The following is a 24,930-nucleotide window of genomic DNA, read 5'->3' on the forward strand; positions in this document are numbered from 1 at the left end:
AAGCTCTTTTCCGGTGATCCGGTGAGTGTTACTGCGCAGCCTCCAACCCGTCTGAAAGTTGTAAACAGGGCCTCAAATTAACACCCGACCACCCACCAAATGCAGGTGAATTTTGCAATTGGCAGGTAACACTGTCAATCTACCCGCCACATTGGCTGGTAGCCAATGACAATTGAGTGATTCAGACGCGTAACTATCGGTAAGCAGGGTACGCAGTTGGTTAGGGGCCCGGACCAATCAGGGGCTTGCATCACAAGAAGACACTGATTGACAGCCGGGGCCCCCTATCGCATTTTCATTATTCAAGACAATCCCAGCAGTCCCACATACAGCCACTGACCAATCAGGAGTGAGAACAGGTCAAATTAATTTCAGTGTTTCTGATATGAAGAAGAGATGTGTGTGACTCGAATATCTCACCAACAAAACGTACAGCAAAAGACGGTGCAAAACATTTCAGACCGTCCTGCCAACAAGAACAGGATACATTTTAACATCAAGGTACGTTGTAATGTCTTTTCACTATAAAGCCACTGAAAGTTGTTACTGTTTCAATCCTGTTGGCTCACTTCAGTGGACGGGACTATTGCTCTGTTCCCCCCGCGACTGACGGGCACACACACATAAAACACACACAATCACACAGGGTGGATGCAGGAAAAACCACAGATGAGATGTACAGGATGACCTAAATTGAGGACAGCTACATGATTGTAGGCGCAATGATAAGTTAAAGTCCAATAAGTACTTCATCAAACCGTTTGAATGTCTGTCCCAGCCCAGGATAGTAAATTATGCCTTTGTGCTGGATTATCAAGGCGGGCCCCCTTACTACAGCACGTGATGACGCTACAATGTCCACGAGTAGGCTATCATGAATAGGACAGGATATAGTTCTCATAGAGACACAGCAATTCCTGTTTTTCTACTTTTATGAGGCAAAAAAATGGCTGGTAAAGAGTGGCTGTGGCAGGTGGTCAAAAAAGTTAACTTCAGGCTAGGGCTGCACAATTAATCGAATTTTAATCACAATCACGATTTTGACTTCCCACGATCAAATTTGCGTGATCGAGCGTTTTTTTTTTTTAAAGCATCATTTCATAGAACGCTCCGGGTTTTTTTGCATTGCGCATCTACCTCTCCGTAAACCACTGTCTGATCATGAGCCAGTCAGAGTAGTTCCCTGCACCCCGTGCAGCTTAGTTTCTAGATGTAGACAGTCACAGAGGACAGAGTAACGGGAGGAAAATTCAACAGATAGCAGTCAGTTATACGTCGGTCTCAAGGTTTACCAGTTTACCAGTAAACGCAACATTTTGTCCCGTCTGTGTTGTTTTTCAGACAACAGCAGTGACAGTACTAGTCAGTACTAGTTAGCGTCTGTTAGCTGTTAGCTCCTCTAGGATGCACCGGTGCTAATGTCTTTGCATCCGCTGCAATGTTGTTATATGGATATGGTTTATGGTTAGGTTTATGGTTTTGCGTTACATGACCCATTTCTTCTGTAAAGCCGTGCCTGTGTTTGGATCTCTCCTCTACTCTCTCTCCTCTTACTCTCCACGCAACCCCGCCACACAGCAGCGCCAGTCCACACTTCCAGCATTTGTCTACAGTTTAAATTTTTTATTAACAAAGCTGTATATTGTTAAGTTTGAGGGGCAAACCTGTATTTATACCAGTGTTTCCGCGGGTAACTGCTATTGCGGCCGCCACGGCAAAGAACAAAGAAGAAGTTATTGAATGCAACTAACTTCATTTGGTAGAGTAATAGCGTGTGAGACAAAGCCTGCAGGACCTGGGCCAGAGATGTGACCCGTGGCCAGAATATCATAGTTCATTAAAATGCAGCGCTGTGACGATAGAGACATTTCATACACACAACGTGTGTATCCGCCATTCGACCCGTGCTGAACCCATTCATAATGATCAGCCGTTGCTCTGTGAGTACGTCCATCGCACTCCCTTTCTCTCCCTAGCTCTTTTAATCAGTTATTGTTAAAAACAAGTGAAGGAGCTTTCTCAGAGATACATAAAAAATAAAAATAAAAAATCAGAGCATTTAAACAAGCTAGCTAAGATTAGTAATTAAACCTAAACAGTTAATGGAAGTCAAAACTGTCTGCGAGCTTCTCCTGACAATAAGGTGCTTTGTTGACTATGCAACAGCAAGTCGCTTGGTTATGACACAATTGTTAGCCTATTTTTATAAAAACGTCTTCTACGGAGCTATAACATGAGATACAAGGTAATGGAGCCTTTTATACATTGTCGTGTTTCTTTGAAATGAACAATGGACAACTTAAGTTTTTAAACGCTTCAGATGTAAAGTTATTCGCTGTCAAAGTGGCGCCAAAATGGAATGCTAACGGCGGGTGAGTGCTTTGTAGCACTGAAATGGCGCCATAGGAGCTAAGCGTTGTGGAAGCCCGCTTACCCCCTTGGATTCTAAATACTTAGTAAGATTAAAGTCAAACAGTTGATCTCTTTCATGAATTCATCTGCCCACATATGGCAGGGAAATCTCAAGTCGAGCACAAGAAAGTCCTCCTCGCTGTGAGAGGCACTCTGACAGCTGCACCATACCCCAGCTATGATGGCAACATGCTCAAAGTTTTATTCTCCAGTTTATTTCCATGTCCCTGGGGAGGTTTTTGCTGAACACAACAAAGTCCTCGTCCCAGTAGCTTGAGATCTCCCCATGCTCAATCTGTCTGCCTCTTTGATTTCTAACATTTCACAAGTTTGCTGCTGTGTGTGTGCTGTCTGCTGTGCTGTTCAGGTAGAATTAATAGATGTATGGAACTGACAGACAGGTCTGAGCGAGGACCCCTGGAGACTCTGAGCGGAGACAAGAAAAAAAAACAGCTACATATTTGCAGTAGTGTTGCTCATCAAATAATAAGAAGAGTTATTTAATGTAAAGTCTGAGCAGCTGGTACAGGGAGCAGGAGATTCAGATCATGGGCAGCTACACCCTCACAGTGCTGCTCAAAGTGTCATCAAGCTGATCTGCTCTGTGTGGGTATACTATAATAATAACTAATAATAATACAGGACTCACTGTTCCTGTTACAAACTGCCAGTTCAGTACAGAATATTAAGAAACCTGGGACGAGACAGTGTAAAATCAAATCAGATATGTCATCAAGCAACAAACACATAAAGTGTTTAGACATTCAAATGTTATAAGATTCAATTATTTATTCGTGATTTAAATAAACGATTCCCAAATCATTTTAATTGATCACCTCAACATTTATTTATATGACGCTAGTTAAATAATTGAAATAACTGCAATCATACCAACATTATTTCACTTATATAAATATAGTTGATCTTTGCCCTTAAAGTACAACCACCCCTCCGGTCACCTCTCAGTCTATTCCGTGTGCGCGTCTGTGTGTGTGTATGTGTGTTCTTCACACTTTTTACTAAGAGTGTCTATTATTGCTCCTGCATTTAACCAGACCAGCTAAGGAGTGTTGCATTTTGGAATTTTGCACTGTGTTGCATCAGGCCTCTTACACGCGCGCACACACACACACACACACACACACACACACACACACACACACACACACACACACAACACGCAACACGCAACACGCAACACGAAACACGCAGCACGCAACTCTAATGAGTTCTTGTCTCTGTGTTTTATTGCTTTTTGTCTTAACCTGTTCCCTATCGTTTGTCTCCGTCTCTCAGGTTATCTGTCTGTCATCTGTCTTTAAGTTATTCTTTTTTTTTGCCTCATGCTGCAAACATTGCACACAATGTTTTTGAGTTACATTTTAACCGTCGGCAAATCAGAAACACAAGTACAAATAATCAAAGACTTATTCTTACTTCTTTTTTAAGTCTTTTTCATCACAAAACAGAACTGAATGTCTTTTCTAGCTGACTGCCTGTAGCACTCTGACAGAGTCCCCAACACCCTGCCCTGCCTAAAACTCATGGCATCTGAACCCCAAAAGAGCAGCACTACCTAATGTATGCAGTATATATTCACTGCCACACTCCAATGGGCACTTCTCAAGAGGAGTTTAACCATACGATTGCTGCTGCAAAATAACACAGCCTCATTCCCCATTCACAGACATAATACACACACACACACACACACACACACACACACACAGGAGTGCATTCCATCAGTGTGATTTACAGTTGATCTTTAGCACTACAGAGCTGGGAGAAGCCTTTTACTTTCTCATTTGAAGGAGCAAGAGGGCCTCTCTGTCTGTAGATAGATAGGAAGATGGATAGTGTGGTAGGCAAGGAACACCAAAGAACAACCTCTAAATACACAAACCGTGAGGGACAATCAGTGTAAGCACACACATACACACACAAATAAAAATAAAGAGATAAGCAGAGAGACAACAGAGGGAGAGTTCTCTGTGGACTGATCTGTGCAGTAGCTGCCTTCAGGCTGCCTGGAAGTTTGTGGGGCCCTTTTTAAATATCCAACCTACTGTAAATAGCGACTGCAGTTTTTTTAATTCACTTGACCGAGATTTTGAAAAATGGCAGCCTGCAAAACCGTGCCCAATTGATGGCATTCCTCTGGTTGCTAATAAGAGGAAAAAGCAAGAGATGTGCCGCGTAGAAGATGATGTCCGGGCAGTTTCACATGTTGCTATGATATTCAGCTAAGAGTCCCATCTACATTGACCGGGTACTATCTGCAGTGAAAAAGGGAAATCTAAACATTTACCTGGTACCGAAAGATTGTTAAGTACAGTCAATGAAAGCTATGTGGAAATGAGTCATTATATATAATGCAGGAATATTGGTAGGCTTTAGGGATGTAGCTACCAGTGAAGTGCGGTGATGTCAGTAAGAGGCTAAGCACTGAGTTATGAAAGCCAGATTACCTAATTTATTGTTTAGGCTAATACTCAATCAAAACGGTAGGCTACACGTTACACACAAGCGCGGCACACACGCACAGTCGATAGCAAGACATTTCCAATCAATCTAAATCAATCTAAATGTATTTATGTAACACTTGACAGCAACCAGCAGGGTCCAAAGTGCTTAACAGAATAAGTCAAATCAGAAAAGGTCTCAAAGAAACAAAAGAATTAAACTGTCCCACCACTGCTACGTATTAAAAACCAGACTAAACAGATAGGTTTTGAGTTTGGACCTAAAAAGAGCGACATCTGTAACAGTGCGAACATCGGGGGGTAACTTGTTCCTGAGTCTCGGGGCAGCAAATGCAAAAGCCTGATCACCACACCGTTTATACCTGGACCTTGGGACTTCTAAAACCAACTGATTTGAAGACCGCAATGACAGTTGTGCTCCCGCAAAGTTACGATTTCAGACAAATTTTTTCTCTCTCTCTCTCTCTCTCTCTCTCTCTCTCTCTCTCACACACACAAGTTAATGTACAGCATCAGAATGCAAGTTATGAAACCATCTTTGTTCGAATTATTGCACAGCGGACAATTTATGTTTGTCAGTCACAGTCAGCAACAATGAAAACACACACTGCTCAACTGAATATGAAGGCAAATGGCTAGCAGCATTAGTTAAATCACACTAAGCCCAAAACAGTTTCTGACTCACCAATCGGTAGATTTGTACATAGAACCCATCCGACGCTCTTTCCTCTGATGTGAGTACCAATACACCAAGATTCTAATTATAAAAACCAGGGACCCCACTTTTACACAATTTTAAAATAATTTCTCATGATTAACCCAATCAAATGCTTCAGAATCATCAAAGAAGCATAAGAACATTGTGGAATGTTGCCTATTATATTTAGCTAAAGTTTCTTTTAATGCAAAAATACAGAAATCAGTACCATGCTTCCGTTTAAAACCAAATTGGTTATTAATAGACAGAACATACCTCTCTAGTCTACACAATAAAACTGTCTCCAGAACTTTGGACATAACACTGGCCAGAGCTATTGGCCTGTAATTATCTGAGCAGTTCAGCTTCCCTATTTTATCTTTAATAACTGGTACCAGCACAACAGAGAGCACAGGGAGAAGGATGGAAATGGAACACTTGCAGCAGATTTTGGAAGTGGTGGCGAGAAATGAGTAAGCTAAAAAAGTAGTTGGACTAAATTGACTTTAAAAATTTAGATTAATCCAACCATGCTGTTTGTAAACCTCTAAACAAGAAAAAGTACTTATTTATGAAATAGAAGGTGTATGAAAGTACATATCTGGGTGGGATTCTTGGTCATAAAATTTGCAGGAAACTCATATTAAAAATGTTAAAGCAAATATAGCACTTGAAGTGGTGGGGAAAGCAAGGCATGTTTTGAATGGAAAAGCACTTTATATTTTATATAGTCTACTGTACAGTCCCTGACAAAAGTCTTGTCGCTTATTTATTTTGTAGAAACACCTGCTATTAACCTGACTTTTAATTAATCAATTGGTGTAAGAAATAGCTCATATGAAAAGCTAAAACCCTCCCAAATGATGTTCAATGCACTGAAATAAATTAGTTTCACTAAAAAAAGATTTATTATTTAAACAAGACAAAAGTTTTGTCGCCTATACATAAATTGAACAAATTTACTACAAATACTAAAATATGTCAGCAAATTAAATAGTGGTGCTGTGAGATCCAAATTTAATATCTTGTATGACTTCCATGAGCTTGAAGGACTGCATCCCTGCGGTTTGGCAAGGATTCATACAATGTATTGATGAAGTCATCAGGAATAGCCAGGAAAGCAGTCTTGCATGCCTCCCAGAGTTCATCAATATTCTTTGGTTTGGTCTTGCATGCTTCCTCTTTCATCCTACCCCACATATGCTCAATGATGTTCATGTCTGGTGACTGGGCCGGCCAATCCTGGAGCATCTTGATCTTCTTCGCCTTGAGGAACTTTGAAGTGGAGATGGAAGTATGCGCTGGAGCACCATCCTGCTGGAGAATTTGGCCTCTTTTATGGTTGGGAATATAAGAGGTAGCTAAGATTTCTTGGTATTTGAGACTATTGATGTTGCCTTCCACCCTGTAGATCTCTCGCATACCCCCATACTGGATGTAACCCCAGACCATGATTTTTCCGCCACCAAACTTCACTGTTTTCTGGGTAAAACTTGGATCCATGCGATCTCCAGTAGGTCTCCTGCAATATTTGCAGAAACTGTGGTGTAATTCAACAGAAGATTTATCTGAAAAATCCACTTTCTTCCACTTCTCCAGCGTCCATCCTTTTAGCAGGCTGTGGGCCTTGGCAAATGCCACACAGTTTTTCCAATTGTCTTTTGTTTAGGGCTGGCTTCTGGGCACTGATTCGACCATGGAGAGCATTTCGAGACAGAATCCGACAAACCGTTCTGGTTGACACAGGGACTTCAGGGGACCAGGTCTGGTGGAGCTCTGCTGCAGTGGAAAATGGGCTGGCCTTGGATTTTCGAGCCAACAAACGGTCCTCTCGAGCAGTTGTCTTGCGGGGTCTGCCTGACCTGGGCTTGTCAAAAATATCTCCAGTGTCTTCAAATGTTTTTTTAATCCTCTGTACTTGACGCTGAGACACATTGAAGGTGTCTGCCACATCAGCAGTGGATCTGGTCTTCAGCCTCTTGATAATCAAAACTTTAGTCTCAGGGTGAATCTTTTCATGTTTGCAGATGTCTAGTTGCAGTTGATGTGAAGGTCTAGTGTACTGGGGTTGTTTTTATACACACCTGAGACCTAATGGATCCATTATTAGTCCCAGGTGAAGCTCATATGACAAGGCGACAACACTTTTGTCTTTGCAAAAATTGACTCAATGGGCTTTACCAAGCTGTGAATATTAGAATACTTTTTGACAGTTTCTTTTTGCACTGAAACATTATTACAGAAACTGTTGGGATTAAAATGAGCCATTTCTTGTAAATAAATTTTGATAAGAAATATATTTCAGCGGCACTTCAGGTCAATTTGTACACTAGCGACAAGACTTTTGTCAGGGACTGTATATCCAAAACATTCCACTTCTGGGATTGCTCTCCTTCTGCCGGACATTCCGCACTCTTTTCGGTGTCCGTTTTTGGATGTCCTGTTACATTCCATTTGTTTCTGTTGCAATTTTAAACTCTGTTTGGTTAATTAGGGAATATGGTTAACTGCTCCTCATGTCTCTGCAGGGTAAATCCAGACAGCCAGCTAGACTATCTGCCCAATCTGAGCTTTCTGTTGATGACTAAAACTATTTTTTAACGTACACATGTTCCCCCCAAACATGTTTCTTACCGAGGCTATTTTTCAGGGGCTTAGCTTAGCACCGCCTAAGATGATTGTGATTGGTTTAAAGAAATGCAAATAAACCAGAGCAGGTTTTTCTTCAGTCCCACATTGCTGTATGGACTAGCCAGCCCCTTTACCACATTACTGATGATTATTTATCAAAAATCTCATTGTGTAAATATTCTGTAAAAGCACCAATAGTCAACACTACAATATCGTTGCGGTATCGATATCAAGGTATTTGGTCAAAAATATTGTGATATTTGATTTTCTCCATATCGCCTGGAGTGAGGACAACCAACACACCCGGAAAGCTACTAGTGAAATAAGGATGGAGAGGATCTGATCTTGATATACTGTAGGCGTGTGTCTGACCATGCAGGGTTCTAAAAGTGATCACAAGAGTCTTGAGATACATTTTGAATTTGATGGTGAGCCAGTGTAGAGACATGAAGAATTTGGATGCATGAAATATCAAAATAAGAAATTGTCAACACCCTACTTATTTTTCAGTGAGTGCCATTTTTTTTCTTTTTCAATGCATAATTTTACTGACACTGTTCTCGCTCCATGGAAGACCGGCGTCACATGAGACTTTTTAGAGGAGACTTTTTAATAACAGCAGCATTTTGGACCACTTAAAAGCAGCCTTGGGGACAGGGCTGGCTGGGGTAGAAAGAACTTGTGTTAGCATAAAGAAATTATCTGCCATGCTATTTTATATAGTTAAGGCAGTTATGTAAAACTGTCAATTGTGCTACATTTTGAGGCTAAACAACATTGACAATACATTTAAATTGACTTATTATCTGGCCAAGGGAGGCAAAAAAAAATAGGACCCAAAAAAGAAAACGAAAGAAAACGCAGAAAAATCCACGTCTGACTCAGGGATATTGACACACTGCCTGAGCCCCACAGTGCCAAAATCTGCATTGAGATCTGACAGTTCCAAGTGCATTCCTCTCAATCCCCATGCATCAAGCGCTTAGTTGATAAGGGTCAAAGGTAGGGATAGGTCTAGAGACCCGGTTCCTTTAAGGACCCGATTTCAAATTTCTTAAAACCTGAAAATCAATAAGGTCAGAACTTATCGATACGGCTATCAAGACTAGTGGATCACACAATGTTATGTTGGTGTGCATAAACTGGAAAAATTATTTACGAGCACAGTGTGTGCGTAAAGACAATAGGTAGAGACTCCCAAACGCACATCATTCAAAACAGTGGGACGGGCTATCTCTGTGGGCTGCTTAATCAGCTTTTTAATCTTATGAGCCCGAGCTTGTCATATATGACAAAAAACAGCATCTTTGATTCATTCATGACTTAATAATTTCATAACAAGTAGAAACATAAAATTTTTTGCAGGTAAAAGCTAACACTCGCTCTGTTCCGTTGATGTCTTTGGGCCCTGACACACAAACACGACGACTGATCCTTGGCAGAAAAGGCAGTTGGACTGACTGCCTACCCGAGTTGGCCAGAAAAAGTGCCTCGGAACACACCGAAGTGATGCAGACTACCGACAGCAGCTAATTGCACAAACATGTCACATGGGTCTATGAAATGCCTATTAGTCCATGCAGCTGTCTTTATTTCAGATCAACAAAAGGTCAGTTTAAAATTTCAGATTTTGGGAGACTCTATTCGCGCATTCCCGCTAGTCACTTCTGGGTTAGCACTCCACCTATCAGATTGGTCATTTGAGTCTGACTGCTGGCAGGGCTGCCTTCCAACCGCGCATGTCAGGTCAGCCAAAATGAAAGTCGACGGCACCTCTGACGGATGACGGCGAGTCACCGACCTCGCCAGACGGTTGGTGTGTCAGGGCTTGTAGGTGTCTTCATAGCCCTTACAGAAGGTATCCAGCCTGGACAACCACCGTTTCTCGGGGTCTATGTGCAATAAATTCAAGATTACGTCCAAGATTGACGTAGATTGTCGCCACTAGCTTTGATGCTAACCGCCATTTAGCTTTTCACATGATGCCAATCAATAGCTTGTTTACGTCTTGTCAACCAATGGACCGTCATTGCAGAAGAAAGCGATAATACTTCTGTTAATGTTAAGAATTTGTTGTCTCGTTTTTCCACCAAATAATTGAAAAGTATCACTAAAGACACACATTTTTTTTTTTAAAGATCATTTTTAGGCCTTTATTGATAGGACAGCTGAAGACATGACAAGAGAGAGAGATGGGTAATGACATTCAGCAAAGGACTGCAGGTCAGAGTCAAACCTGGGCCAACTGCGTTGAGGAAAGCACCTCAATATATGGGCACCCACTCTACCAACTGAGCTATGTGGGTGCCCAAGACTTGGATTGTTAAGCAGTCTCGAGAATGGTATCAATAAAAAATTAACAATCCCCATCCCTGGTCAGCGTTAAATAGAACTGATATACAGACGCTTAACGAGTTAACTCTAATTAAGTTCTCTAATTTGGTAAATCATGAACAATGGTTAACCTGAAGAAGACCCAAACATATACTACTAACACTACTGATGTTAACTTGGACCGTGCTTGGTAACGCTGCACAATTATGGCCAAAATGATAATCATTTTTATTTTGATCAATATTGTGATCATGATTATTATTACAATTATTTGTTGATTTTAACCAAAACAAATTCTATAGTCACATAGGCTTTTTATAACTGCTTTCACATCCATATTATGCTACATTCTTATTGGTGAAGTCTTATGTTGTACATACATACAGCTCAAACACATGTAAATGAAAATTATCTGAAATAAATAACCTAGGATATATTAAAAAAAAAAAGTATCTCTGTGAAAACTCCTTCACTTGTTTTCAACAATAACTGATTAAAAGAGCTAGGGAGAGAGGGGGAGTGCGATGGACGCACTCACAGAGAGACGGCTGACTCATTATGAATGGGTCCAGCAGATTCCGTCTCACACGCTATACTCTACGAACTGAAGTTAGTTGCATTCAATAACTTCTGTGTTTTTCGCCACGGTCGCCGCGATAGCAGAGTTACCAGCGGAAACACTGGTACAAATACAGGTTTGTCTCTCATGATTAACAATATACAGCTGTGTTAATAACAATTAAAACTGTAGACAAATGTCAGTGTGGACCAGCGCTGTTGCCGCTCTGTCTCTGTTGCTGGGGAGAGAGTAAGAGGAGAGAGAGTAAGAGGAGAGAGCCAAACCCAGGCACGTTTTACAGAAAAAATGGGTCATGTAACGTAAAATTAAACCATATCAATATAAACAACATTGCTCCGTTTGTGGAGAGGCAGCGGATGCGACCTAGACGAAAAATATTACTCGCGCCCTCGAGCCCTGTGAGCTAACACACACTTACTACCACCAACTAGCAATGGTCACTGCTGCTGTCTGAAAAACAACACAGATGGGACAAAATGTTGCTTTTACTAGTAAACTGGTAAACCTTGAAACCAACGTATAACCGATTGCTATCTGTTGAGTTTTCCTCACGTTACTCTATCCTCTATGACTGTCTATCTCTAGAAACTAAACTAAGCGGTGAAGGGAACAACTCTGACTGGCTCATAATCAGACAGTTGTGTATGGAGCGGTAGATTGGCTTTGTAAAAAAAAAAAAAAAAAACTGAGCATTCTATGAAATGACGCTCCTAAAAAAAAAAAAAAAAAAACAATCGCTCAATTACGCAAATTTGATTGTGGGAAGCCAAAATTGTGATCGTGATTTAACTTTGATTAATTTTGCAGCCCTAGTACCTTATTTTAAGGTCCTATGTAGAACTGTCAGGGTGCTGTTGTCTTTATCTGTATAACACCAAAAGAGTTAGTGTGCAATGGTACACACTTGGCACTGTCCCTGTATGTAAGCCATGCTTTTAACAGTGCAGAAGTAGGAAAGCCACAGTGATGCAGCCAACCTGCTCTGTGCTTATCACAGATGGGTTTCTGACAAGGAAAAGTGTCGCAGGAAGATAGCAGACACAATCCCATTGCTCCATGACTATGACAGCTGGACAGGCTTATCATATCTTCAACACACACTGCAGCGCTGTGCTCTTATAGGTCATTATAAACTCTGTGCTTTGAGCAAAATAGGTTGTATATTTTGTTTTATGGACACTAGAGAATCTACTATCCCTTTCAAGAACCAAGAAAAAGTGAAATATCGTTTCCTTTAAGTTCAAATCCAGTTTGTGTTCACATTCACATGTTGACATATGGACAGACACGTACCTCATTCATCAGAAAGTTGTATCGATGTCACCCTGCATCATCAGTGCCACATGGACCCACGGAGAACAAATCAAGTCATGAGTCATTAAGTCACGCTGAAATTTATTGTATGGTATTATTTATCCTCTATGGTGTCACAGAGTAGTTAATGCTTGTCATATGCACATCTGCTCATCACAATCTAAAAGTAACTATCACCAGGAGCCAAATGCAGGTAAATTTTTTGGTTTTGTGAGTAAATCTCAGAGGACGATCCGCCACATATGAATACATGTTTGTACCAAAATAGTTCAGTTTTTCAGTCTTTATTTTGGTGAAGCTGCAGCTACTTTCCTCTGTTCCTCTGCACGTCAGAGCTTCGCAGTGGCGAGCTGACACACACAAACATTCACAGACAGAACAACGCACACACCAAAACGAGAGCCACCACTTTACTTCTGTTTACTGATTGCTAGCGTTGACCTTAGCATAATTAATTATCCAGTATTGGCATGAGCCAGCCAGCCTTCCGAAAGAAAGCACAATGAAATGTTAAGCGATCCTTAACCGTTAAGCAGGCAAAGGTGTCTCAGTTTATCTGCAGGCTTTTACCAACTGATGTTCCTTGTGTTGTCATGGAACCATGCAACCACTTTCATAAAACCGCTTGCGGGACTGACACAAGTCCACAGCGGCCTCTGCGTTTATGTCTGTGCCTGTCTCCACTGCATCCAGCTATGAGGTTGGCAGTGGTGTGTCTGCTGGCATATTCTGTGTGCAAGACGGCCAATTAACCCCGCCAGTCATCAAGTAGAAAAAAAAGACCTTAAAGCACAACTTCCACTAGCCCTTGTGTTGTCTTCCCGTCAAAGGCAGTCTGTCAGTCCTACTGCATTTTCTGCCAATGGTCAGCTGTCAGGTTTGTGTGTCAGGGCCCAAAGACATCAGCGGAACAAAGCGAGTGTTAGCTTTTACCTGCAAAAAACGGTATGTTTTTACTTATTATAAAATAATTAAGTCATCAAAGATGCCGTTTTTTGTCATATATGACAAGCTCGGGCTCATAGGATTAAAAAGCTGATTAACAACTTGAGAAATAGATTGTATAGCCTATTTACCTTTATTTATGCAAAAATGTTTTTAAATACCTTTTTATTTTAATAATTATTAATAATATTGTTAAACATTGACATTCCTTCCAGCTGGACTTGCAACCCCAAACAGAAAGTTTTGTTATATAGGCTAAGTTACAACAAAAACAAACAACACAATTTGATATTTGGCCAGTGTAACATATGCTTAGCAGGTAGACTTTTTCATCTCCCCAGTTAGTCAAAAAGAAGATTTTGGACACTGGACCTTATGTTATCAAAAAAAGATTATAAAAAATAAAATAAATAAAAATAAAAATGACACAGCAACCCTGTACCGTACTTCAGAGTGGGTTGGGTTGGGAAAGATAGTTGGAGTGTGTTATCGCGGACAAAAATGCTTTTTAAGCAGTCTCAGTCTGGTTGTTTGGTCTGCATGGAGTTCACCAAAAACAGACCAGAAACAACCAATAAAGTAATCATATTACATTATATCCTTTCATGCCCAATATTCCAGATGTAGTCCACAAAATATGTTGAACATTAGGGCTGTAACGATATGCAAATTAAAACCAAAATTGCAAAACTCCACTCCACGAACCTGTGTGAGAAGGCAGAATTGCGACACACCCCTTCAACTCCCAGAGTTATCCTTCTTGTCCAGGTCCAATACTAGCATATCTTTAAAATACTATTAGTCCTGTTGAGGCCTTATCCGTTTTGTCTGGTAAATAGCTAACTGGAAAGACGAATAAAAGCTAAGGGGGGGGGGGGCTAACGCTAACGGAGATGTAACGTTACGAATGCCCGCTGTTCTGACTCGGGTGCCTGGGTCTGTTTCCTGACAGTTCAGTAAACTGTCGTTAGCATCCTTAGCACCAGAGTTAAGTGCTGACCGGGCTGGCTGCTAGCTGGCTGGGGGCTGACTGGATGTGTCCCTGGGGCTGTTTTCAGCTCTCATCCCAACTGAAGCCTTGCAGCGCCGGGAGACTGAGGCAGGCAGACAAACAGGGGTTTGCTAGCTAGCTAAATTACCATTAGATTAATCGTCTAGCTATACAATAATAATAATAATAATAATAATACATTTTATTTAAAGGCGCCTTTCTTGGCCCCTTAAGGACACCGCACAGGGAATTCATATATAAAAAAACAGCAAAACAAATACTATACTTAATAAAACAGCAAAACAAATACTATACAACAGCAAAACAAATACTATACAGCAAAACAAAACAAATACTATACAACAGCAAAACAAATACTATACAGCAAAACAAAACAAATACTATACAACAGCAAGACAAATACTATACAGCAAAACAAAACAAATACAGCTACACTATTGGGTTTAGGGGGCGGTAGACAGCAGCAATGATGGTTGGAGTGGGACCAGACAACTTGCAGACAGCAGATTCAGAGGAGTTGGAGACAGGGACAGACACCGGCGAGACCTTCAATTTAGCAATAATCTACCGCGAGACCTCTTCCCCGGCCAGAGCCACGGGGTTGACCGATGTAAACAAATCCACTAGGAGTGGATTCGTTGAGTTCAGAAAAGTTGGGCTGTTGCCATGTCTCGGTTAAACAGAGAAAGTCAAGCCCACGATCGGGGATGAAGTCCTGGATGAGTTGTCCCTTGCGTGTCAGTGAGCGGATGTTGAGCAGAGCGAAGTTGAGATAGAAGATGTCACAGCTGGTGGCAGTGCTAGCCGACCGGGCTAGGCGGCCTAACACGCTGTGGTCAACAGCCCGGTTGGTAGAGCGTGGTGGGCGACGAGAGCTGGACCAGATGGTCTTCACTCCTGTTGAGCTGCCGCAGCGGAAACTCCGGCGGGACCCTCGGCGGAGGCATCTCCGGCGGGGCCGGAAGGCGATGTCCGGAGCAGGTCAACAGCCGAGCACGGCGAGCAGCAAGCTGCGCCAGCGTCCACCCAACGGTCTCCGTCATGTCAGTCTCCAACACCAAACAAAAACAAAACACGGTGGAGAGAAGACAAAAAATGCGTCGCCACATGCAACCCCAACCAAGGACAAACATCAACCAAAACCATCGACGTCCTCGTGAGGAAAACGCAAAAAAAAGCAAAATCACCGAAAACAATCAAGCCAGACGGCGCGGCGTCAATTTCACCAGCGTTCCCGTTGCCAGCGTTCCCGTTGCTAGCGTTGCCAGCATTTCCGTTGCTAGGCAGGTTATACAGTTAACATTACTGATGAATTTGTGGGTTAGCTAGCCCAGAGTTGTTAACCGTGGTCAAAACAATCATACTTAATATAACTGAGCGTTTTGGACAATATTGTAATCTTATATTACCCACCAAGAATTAGCTAACGTTAAAGACCTAGCATTAGCTACTTCCATGTCAACCAGAACCTTTACAATAGGCACCAAAGCAATTTTCCTCTTCAACCCCCCCTACAGGTTGGGAGCGGAACTGTCCAATACTGTTACCATTACCATTATTCTCGTGTCTCATTCCAACGAGTTAATGAACCACTGAAACAAATATGGAAACATTATTTTAAGGTACAAAATAATCTTTGGTGTTGGATCAATCAATATTGAAATCAATCAATTTATAAGGTATCTGTTGTATAATTACGTTGCAAAGTGGGATATAATCAATGACAAAACAATGCCATGTTTTCCCCCCCGGGGAAAAGTAATAAATTGAATCAAAATTAAAAATCATGATACAAACCGAACCCTGGGTTTGGTGTATTGTTCCAGCCCTAATTAACCTGATGCTAATGTCCTCGCATCCGCTGCGATGTTGTTTATATCGATATGGTTTAATTTTGCGTTACATGACCCATTTCTTCTGTAAAGCCGTGCCTGTGTTTGGATCTCCCTACTCTCCTCTTACTCTCCGCGCAGCCCCGCCACACAGCGCTGGTCCACAATTATGACATTTGTCTACTGTTTTAATTTTTTATTAACACAGCTGTACATATTATAAGTATGAGAGGCAAACCTGTATTTGTACCAGTGTTTCCGCGGGTAACCCTGCTATTGCTCCCGCCACGGCAAAAAACACGGAAGAAGTTCTTGAATGCAACTAACTTCAGTTTGTAGAGTAACAGCGTGTGAGACGGCGGCTGCTGGACCTGGGCCAGAGATGTGACCCATGGCCAGAATATCATAGTTCATAAAAATGCAGCGCAGCGACAATACAGACATTTCATACACACGTGTGTATCCGCCATTCGACCCGTGCTGGACCCATTCATAATGATCAGCTGTCTCTCTGTGAGTATGTCCATCGCACTCCCTCTCTCTCCCTAGCTCTTTTAATCAGTTATTGTTGAAAACAAGTGAAGGAGATTTCTCAGAAATGCATTTGGGAAACAAATATATCCTATGCTGTTTATTTCAGATCGCTCCTTTTCATTTACATGTGTTGCAGCTCTATGTCTATACAATTTCAACAAAAGAAGAATGTAACATAACATGGATGTGAAAGCAGTTATAAACAGCCTATGTGACAATAAAATTAGTTTTAGTTGAATTCAACAAATAATCGTGATCCAATATTGATCAAAATAATCGTGATTATCATTTTGGCCATAATCATGCAGCCCTACCCACAGTACATATGAGTCCGTACCGTATTTCTCTATTTCCTTTTGACCGCCACACAACACCACACACACACACACACAACACACACACACACACACACACACACACCACCACACACACACACACACCACACACACACACACACACACACACACACACAACACCACACACACACACCACACTCAAATTATAGAGTTTGGAGTATTGTGACCTTAGGCTATATTCAGTAAAACCATACATGTTTTATTCTCACTAATGAAGGAAAGGCTATTCATTTCAAGGTGAGTCAAATAAAAAAAAAAGTTATCAAAAAACATGCTTGGTGTTGAAAAATAAATTAGTCGGAGAGCTGTTAAATTGTCAAGGCCAGCGGCATTCTTACAGGATTTCTTTTAGTGCTGTTCCTGCACCACAAAAAAAACACCTCAGAGGGAAAAATGCATTATTTTATCCAAATGATATTGCTTGACCCAAAGTAAAACATTCTATTAAAAAGCAGAGTTAAAAGCAAACACCTAAATTGTTCTTTGTTAAAGTAAACTTATGTGAACCGTGCTGCTATGGGGTAGCCTATAGCCAAGGAAGCTGGACTTTTCTGAGCAGAAACATTTCAACTGACTATCATCTTAATCCCAAGTGCAATGGCCTCACACAGTTGTATGTAATTATCATTCACTTATTATTAAAACCAAAGAGTGGAGGGGAATGTTATCTAAAGTTCCATTAGCTGAGTCATTTGGGTCATGCTTTGAGTTTCCTTAACTAAATAGACAATGTAATACAGAAGTATGTTTTTTGCCACGGTACATTGATGACAATGAGGAAACCGTTTCCTCAATATGTGGATAAAACAAACTGCAAATTAGCAGTATTTAAAAACCAGACAGAATTGTGAAAAACATCATTGTCCTAACACTTAGCAAATGCAAGGGTCTCATAGAGGAAGACAGCTCCATAGCTCTTTTTGACTGGGAACCCCCCCTGAAGGCCACAGTCACACTGCACAGAACCACCACTTTAAAGTTGGCAGGAATCCAAAGATTTAAGAGAATCTGACAACAGCATATGGTTCCAACATATTTATAAAATGTAAAGCCGCCTTCTGAGTAAAACCTACAAAAGCCTTCTGTCGCTACGACGTAATTTAACACTACTGGGAAACAGAGGTAACACATATAGTTCATTTTCTGCAGTTATACCCCAGTTATAGCATACTTCATTAGATTACAAGTGTGTTTTAAAGAATAGAAACATAAATGTATCAAAATTAAAGTAGGGCTACAGTGAGCAGCATGGTTCATTTTTCACTCCATCCATTACCCTGTGATTCAAATGCAGGCTGAGAGAGGTTGTAGAAGTGGAAGGAAATAGAGAAAGAACAGATAAATAATGACGGTAAACTGGAAAAAGTTGCCTACTTACGTAAGGATGTCAGTAAAGTGTATGAGATGTCAAGATGTTTCTTCTGGTATATGTCAGCCTGTGGACAAATACAAAAGACACACATTTAAACAGATGGTTTGATACCAGGAAAAAAACAATTAGAGTATGCTAGCGCTGGTGGACGTGGTTTGGACTGTACTGTTTGTGCAACATGTTATGCTGGTGTATACTAACTAATAATAATAATAGATACTTTATTAATCCCGTAAGGGAAATTACAATGTTTCCACTCTGTTGGAATACACATTAAACACAGGCCTGAAATACACACACATGCTCTGTACCTATACATGCACAAAAGAGAGAGATGTAAGAGTGAGGGGGCTGCAGCTGACAATGGACAGGCACTACAAGCAGTTTGGGTTTAGTGCCTTGCTCAAGAGCACCTTGGAAGTGCCCAGGAGGCAAACTGGCATCTCTTCAGCTAACAGTCTACCACCATACGTTGGTTCCTACACTGTTAGACGTTTTATTGTATATTTGTATACCTACCCCATTACAGTACTATAACTGTACATGTTTTGCAGTATAATACCCTTACTGTACCTTAGTTTTACAGTAGCATAATACCCTTACTGTGAATCAGTTTTACAGTAGTATAATACCTTTACCCTTAATCATACTCTAATTACAATCTGCTAAATGATGCTGTAATTGTTTTGCTGTATTATACTTTTACTGTAATTGTGATTCACAGTATATTACACAATTTGGCATTAGCCGTACAAACTAAGATATTTTCCATAAATGCTATTGTATTTAATAAATTACAAATAATTGACTTTAGTCCATGTACAAAAGTATTACATTTTTATTTTCGTATTATACACGTACAAATTTCAGGACCAAGATATTTTTAAGTCTGAAAGAAACAGAATTTTTTTTACATACAAGCGATGCTACAACCATGTTTAAATATGCGCCAAACATTGGGCAGCATTCAGAGATGAATACATGTCTGAGCAATGCAGTTACCATTTGAATTGACTAAGAAAACTTGCTATGGATATCAGTGAGGCTGGGAGGGGTGAGAAGGAGAAGGAAAAAGAGAAAGACAAAGTGATAAAGAGGAGGAACCGGCCTCTGTTCCTGCGTTACCTGGAGAGGAGAAAGACGCACACTATTGTGGCTGAGGACTTAGTCAAAGGTGACATCAGCATGGGGACACTGGTGAGGAGGAGTCAGTCTGACAAGTACACGGAGTACAGCGCCAAACTAAGAAAAATGTACATTTTCTAACTCCCCAGATGCAACTGCAGAACACTGAATAATCTAGCCAAAACATCAGTTAATTCTTTATCTTAGAAGTTTTTTTCTTTGTCTTTTTTGAAATTCCGAGTATGTATGAAAAATCAATGTGGTTGTTTACCACAGAGCTGAAGTTGTTGGGCGTTTGGTTGGGAAGGGGACAAAGGAACAGCCTGTTAAGAAGCATTTGTGATGGACAATGATGAGGCCATCCCATGGTACTCCGGCTTGATGATCCACAGCTGCTGGAAGGTGGACAGAGAGGCCCGGATGGAGCCTCCAACCAGACAAGTGTATTGGTGCTCTGGTGGGGTGGACCGTACTGGACTGTAAGAGAAGCAGAGAAATGGTCATGAGTTTATCTTCTCTAAACTGTTAACGGACTTAAGACTTGTGCAAAAGCAGAATACAACAGCATAAGAAATAACACACAGTCACAAGTATTAGTAGTTTTACAGGGTTTTTCCTCCCCAGATAATTCAAAAGGTCTTTCTACTTTCTTATGCGGTCTGTTGGCCCTAGTACGGCTAAAAAATGTTAAAAAAATAAAAATAAAAAAATAAAATGAATTAAAGGTTAACTATTTTTTTTAATCTGGACCCTACTTTCCTGTTCTTGTGTCTAAGTGACCACAATCTTTGAAAATCTCTGATAACTTTATGGAAAGGATTCCTACAGAGGTCCACATTTATTCTGTGGAATAAGTTGAGTAAGATCCTTTTTCAAAATATAAAAACATTCCTAAAATTGCTATTGCTTCACCCACCGGACTCTGATGGGTTTGGTGATGATGATTTCGGGGCTGACTCTTTAACAAAAAGGTCTATCTTCGTACGGATCCTTTCCAAATGTTGTCAGTACGCAGTGGATATCTGTTGTCCATGGACTCTGAAATATTAGCTGCACTTATCGAAGGGGCAGCACATTTTCCTTCCATCTCTGATGTGAATTTTCAAGTGAGCGCACAAAGCTGAGAAATTATCAACCACAAAGGAATATCCTTTAACTTTACAACCAAGGGTACTACTGAACTTTACTTTACTACTGAGTTTGTTTTTTAATCTGTTACTGTTTATGGTTCCTGTGCATATGGGATTTAAACTTAGTGAAATTTGTGAAAGAAGCTGGACATTGGTCATTTCCACATAGCAAACCACATGCTGATATCTGTTCACATGTCTACAGAACGTTCCTTATTCTGAAGTACACAGGTTGCAAAACGTACCCCTCTACATACCTGCAAAAGTCAGTTTGTAGATAGGTTGCAATGTTGAAATTTGTGTCCTTGTGGCTCAGCAAGCGATGAGGGACCATGTGCTCCTGTGTGTGTGTGTGGGGGGGGGGGGGGGGAGAAGTACTACACTATTATAAAGAATCCTTAAATCACTTGTCTAATGATCTTTAGGGTTAAGCGGCTAGGAAAATAAATACATTTTACTTTTCTTTTCCCCCATAAACCATGGTAGCAGTACACTCAACTACTAACACCATATTCTTTCAGTTATACAATCTTTAGCTTAGGTCATGAACTAAAAAAGGATTAATTCAATGAAATATCACATTACAGAAAGCGATAATACTACCGTAAGGTTGGGCCCTGAGGCTAATCTTTGCTGGACAACATGATGGTTTTAAGTGGCCAACTTAACATTTACCAGCTAACGTTATTCAATTTAGCACGTCTATTGCAGCTAAAAGAAAATACCCAGATTAGTTTTCCTTACCATCCTCCCATTAACGTTACTTAAAGAAGCTTTCCCTGTCACTCGACATAACTTATAGAATGTGTGTTTTCTGATGACATTAGATGCTATTTAAACTTGATGGGCGACTGCAGAGGTAACGGTTTGATGTTACCTTTACCCCCACTAATGTTAGGTTAATATAAACGCGGTAATACATGTTGCTTACTCGTGCTAAAACCAACCGACAGACTCAACATTTGCTAGCATTAAGCGGAGGTAATGTTAGCCAAAATGCAGCAAAAGCAAGCTAAAAAGCTAGCAGTTACTGGCCTTAAACTTCCAGAACATGGCTTGCATTTGAATTAATCTTAAAATATAATGGTGGTCTGACAAGTGAAAAGACGTAGGCTACCGAAAAGCGTGTGTAAAAAAAGAGTTGTGTTAACTTTACCGAAAGTATATAGCTAATCCTCAAAATGGCATGTTAGCTTGTTTTCCTTCTGTGGGAAACAAAACTAGTTAATAACAGATTTCTCTTGCCAAGCTAGCTATGACAAGGCCGTTAACCTAACGTCGCAGCGTGCAAAGGCTTGTCAGCAGAGATTTTAATGTAACAGAATTAGCAAATATTGGTCTTACCTTAACACTGCTCCAGCTCTCGTTGAGGAGTGTGTGTGACTGGATTCTGGCGCGCGCACACCAAGCCGCTACTCCTTTGAAATATCTACCAGCTACTCCTTTGAAGTCGTGAGGTCAGAGTTCAAATCTAGCGGTCAAGCATTTATATCGTAATCCATGTATTGTTTCTCTCTACATTTCTCTATAAATTATTTACACTACTGAAAAAAATTCCTCTTGCCAAAGTTCATTATTAAATTAATGAACTTGAAGGTAATTTAATAATTATTAAACTATTAAATTACCTTCACTGCTAAAGGTATAACAAATAAAATATCTTCCATTTTATAGAGATATACAATTTTTTACATTTAATTTCTATGCTTCTTTAACATTAACTACCAATTTTATTTCTATAAGTCTCTTATTCAACTACAGTGCACTACTGCTTTTGTTTTACAGCAGACCACCGCAAATTCAAAATAAACAGTAAATCACTGCAAATTAAACGTTAATACCCATAATGCAATGTTTATTACAATAATGAACCAGAAAAGAAAATTATGGTATTTTACTGGGCATTTTGTGGTAACTGTAGAAATTACAGCAACGTCTACCAGTGAGAGATTACAGATGAAAATGTGCTCACAGCTAAGAGCGATCCCAGAAGGTAGTAGACATAGACTACACCAACTATGACATTGTTGGAATTCAAACAATACTTAGCCCTACTAAGCATCTCCCGGGGCCTGTTGCACGAAAGTAGAATAAAGATATCCAGGATAAGTGAAAAAGCGCAGCTTGATTTGATCTGCTCATCCCGGCTTAATCGGTTGCACGTTTGCCGAGCCAGGATAAACAGGTGGAGCTATGTCAAGCCAGGTGTAGATAGCTGAGATAAGTGCACGTTCACGGCTTTCTTAAATAGACCACGATACCTATCACAGATTTACTGATGCAGAGATGAGAAGACGCATGCGCCAAATGTTTCACCCAATGGACAGCAGCTTCGAATGGAAAGTAACGAGGAGGGGAAGAATATGGAAAAAGGGAAATACGGCTCTTATCAAACGGAGAGAAAAAGCCCGACATAGCGGACCCGACTGAATGTGTGGGGGTTTAAAAATATCTACTTTGCCTCAAAAGTGAGCAGAGGGAACTAATATTCCTCGGGAAATGGACCCTACGGACTTTAGGCTTAATTTCAAACCCTTTTTTACAACTTGAGAACATGTTTTACAACCACGCACAAATCTCTATAAGCTATATCTAATTCTTTGTACAATTAATGTTCATACAGAACAATCAGAAAGGGACAACAACTAGAAAAAAAAGTAAATGACTTCAATACACGCTGTGAACATATATGTAAAACAATATTCATGTTTTTTTATTCTTCTGACAAGTGACCGCACCAAAATAAAAAGATTAAGAAGCAAGTGGTGTTCCCGGTGTGATGAATGTAAACCACACTACATACGTGCTGTACATAGGCCACGTTATTGGTCCAGGGATGGGAGACTTATTGAGAAGGTTATGAAACCAATGTAAGCTATAACAAAAAACAATAGGCCCACTTATTAAGGAGTAACACAAACTAGCCTACCCTTCATTAGAGAAGGACAAGCAACAAGAAAATGAAATCATGAATGTAGTGGTCTCTGACCAGTCTGCCATTATTATCATCTGGAATATCTCTACATTAATATCATCACACTTAATCTCCGGAGCGCGTCCTGTAGAAACCTGAAGCTGAGACCACGGACGCTGCGCTGATCATCTCTACTTTTACAGAGAGAGTGGACACTGACACAAATCGCAAGTCTGCTGGCAGGCAATAGCCACCGGCCACCGGGCACCGGGCAGCGGCCGCACGCCAGGCAGCCTCGACACTACCGTCCCACCGGGAAAAGTCCCACTCCGCATCAGGGTGCCAGTGCAACCATGTCTAACATCTAAACAGCTGTAGTAGGGTTTAAATCAAACTCGCGAAAACAAAAGTGACAAGTAGGCTAATGCATGTTAATAAAAATAAAGCAGAACACATGCAGAAGACAACGCAATAACTGTTAAACACATTTATTTCGGATCAGACGGCAGCTGATTTGACACATGAGACTCCAGGATTAATCTTAGCCCGGCTGTTAGCCTGCTCTGGACCAGGCTAGCCGCAAAGAATACATCTCCATGGTTACTTGGCTGGGCTTAATTCAATCTGGTTTCGTGCAACCGAGTCCAAGCTAAATTCATCCAAGATAACTTGAATATCCCGGCTTAATCCCTTATCCTGGTTTCGTGCAACAGGCCCCCGGACTGAGGGGTTAGTGTCCAAACCTTTGGACCCAATTTTGAAATGGACCTGTGAAAACCTACACATAGCTGACATGCATGTATGCATTTTCAAAAAAGAGACCTGGCATTTTAAAGGGACCCAGTTCATATAAACCAGAGGTTAATTAGACCCAATGCAAAATGCAGTTAACTTAAAAAGACCCAAACAGTGAGAACAGAAGCAATGGCTGCAGCATGATGCTCCACCAATTAACAAGCAGCCACAGAGCAAAAGCATATATAATTTTTCCCTACACATTTTCCTCCTGTGATAATGATGACAGGTTCTGCTCAGGTATTAGATACATATACCTTTAACCCGCTGCTAAAAAAATGGAACCTTACCTAATCTAATTAGACTCTCCTGGGTCATGTCTTGGTTATTAGGAAGTGAGTTCTGCCTGAGGCTGACGATTTTCATCGTCAACAACTACTGCTGTTATTGTTACAAACCATACAAACCTTGAGTGGAACTGTAAAGACTTCTAATTTTCTGTCAGGACTTTGTCAAACTGCACT

General features: G+C 40.7%; 1 protein-coding gene across 6 annotated transcripts in view; it reads right to left on the reverse strand.

Moving 5' to 3' along the window:
* Nucleotides 1-24,930, reverse strand: part of LOC116704612 (RNA binding protein fox-1 homolog 3-like) — a 751,296-nt gene that overhangs the window by 524,144 nt on the left and 202,222 nt on the right. For all 6 annotated transcript variants that reach the window (XM_032540217.1, XM_032540219.1, XM_032540215.1 and 3 more), the window contains exon 3: nucleotides 18,509-18,566. The gene's annotated coding sequence lies outside the window, so the exon portion shown is untranslated. The remainder of the gene's footprint in view (nucleotides 1-18,508; nucleotides 18,567-24,930) is intronic.

The sequence above is a fragment of the Etheostoma spectabile genome, chromosome 16, assembly GCF_008692095.1.
Source record: "Etheostoma spectabile isolate EspeVRDwgs_2016 chromosome 16, UIUC_Espe_1.0, whole genome shotgun sequence".
NCBI lineage: Eukaryota > Metazoa > Chordata > Actinopteri > Perciformes > Percidae > Etheostoma > Etheostoma spectabile.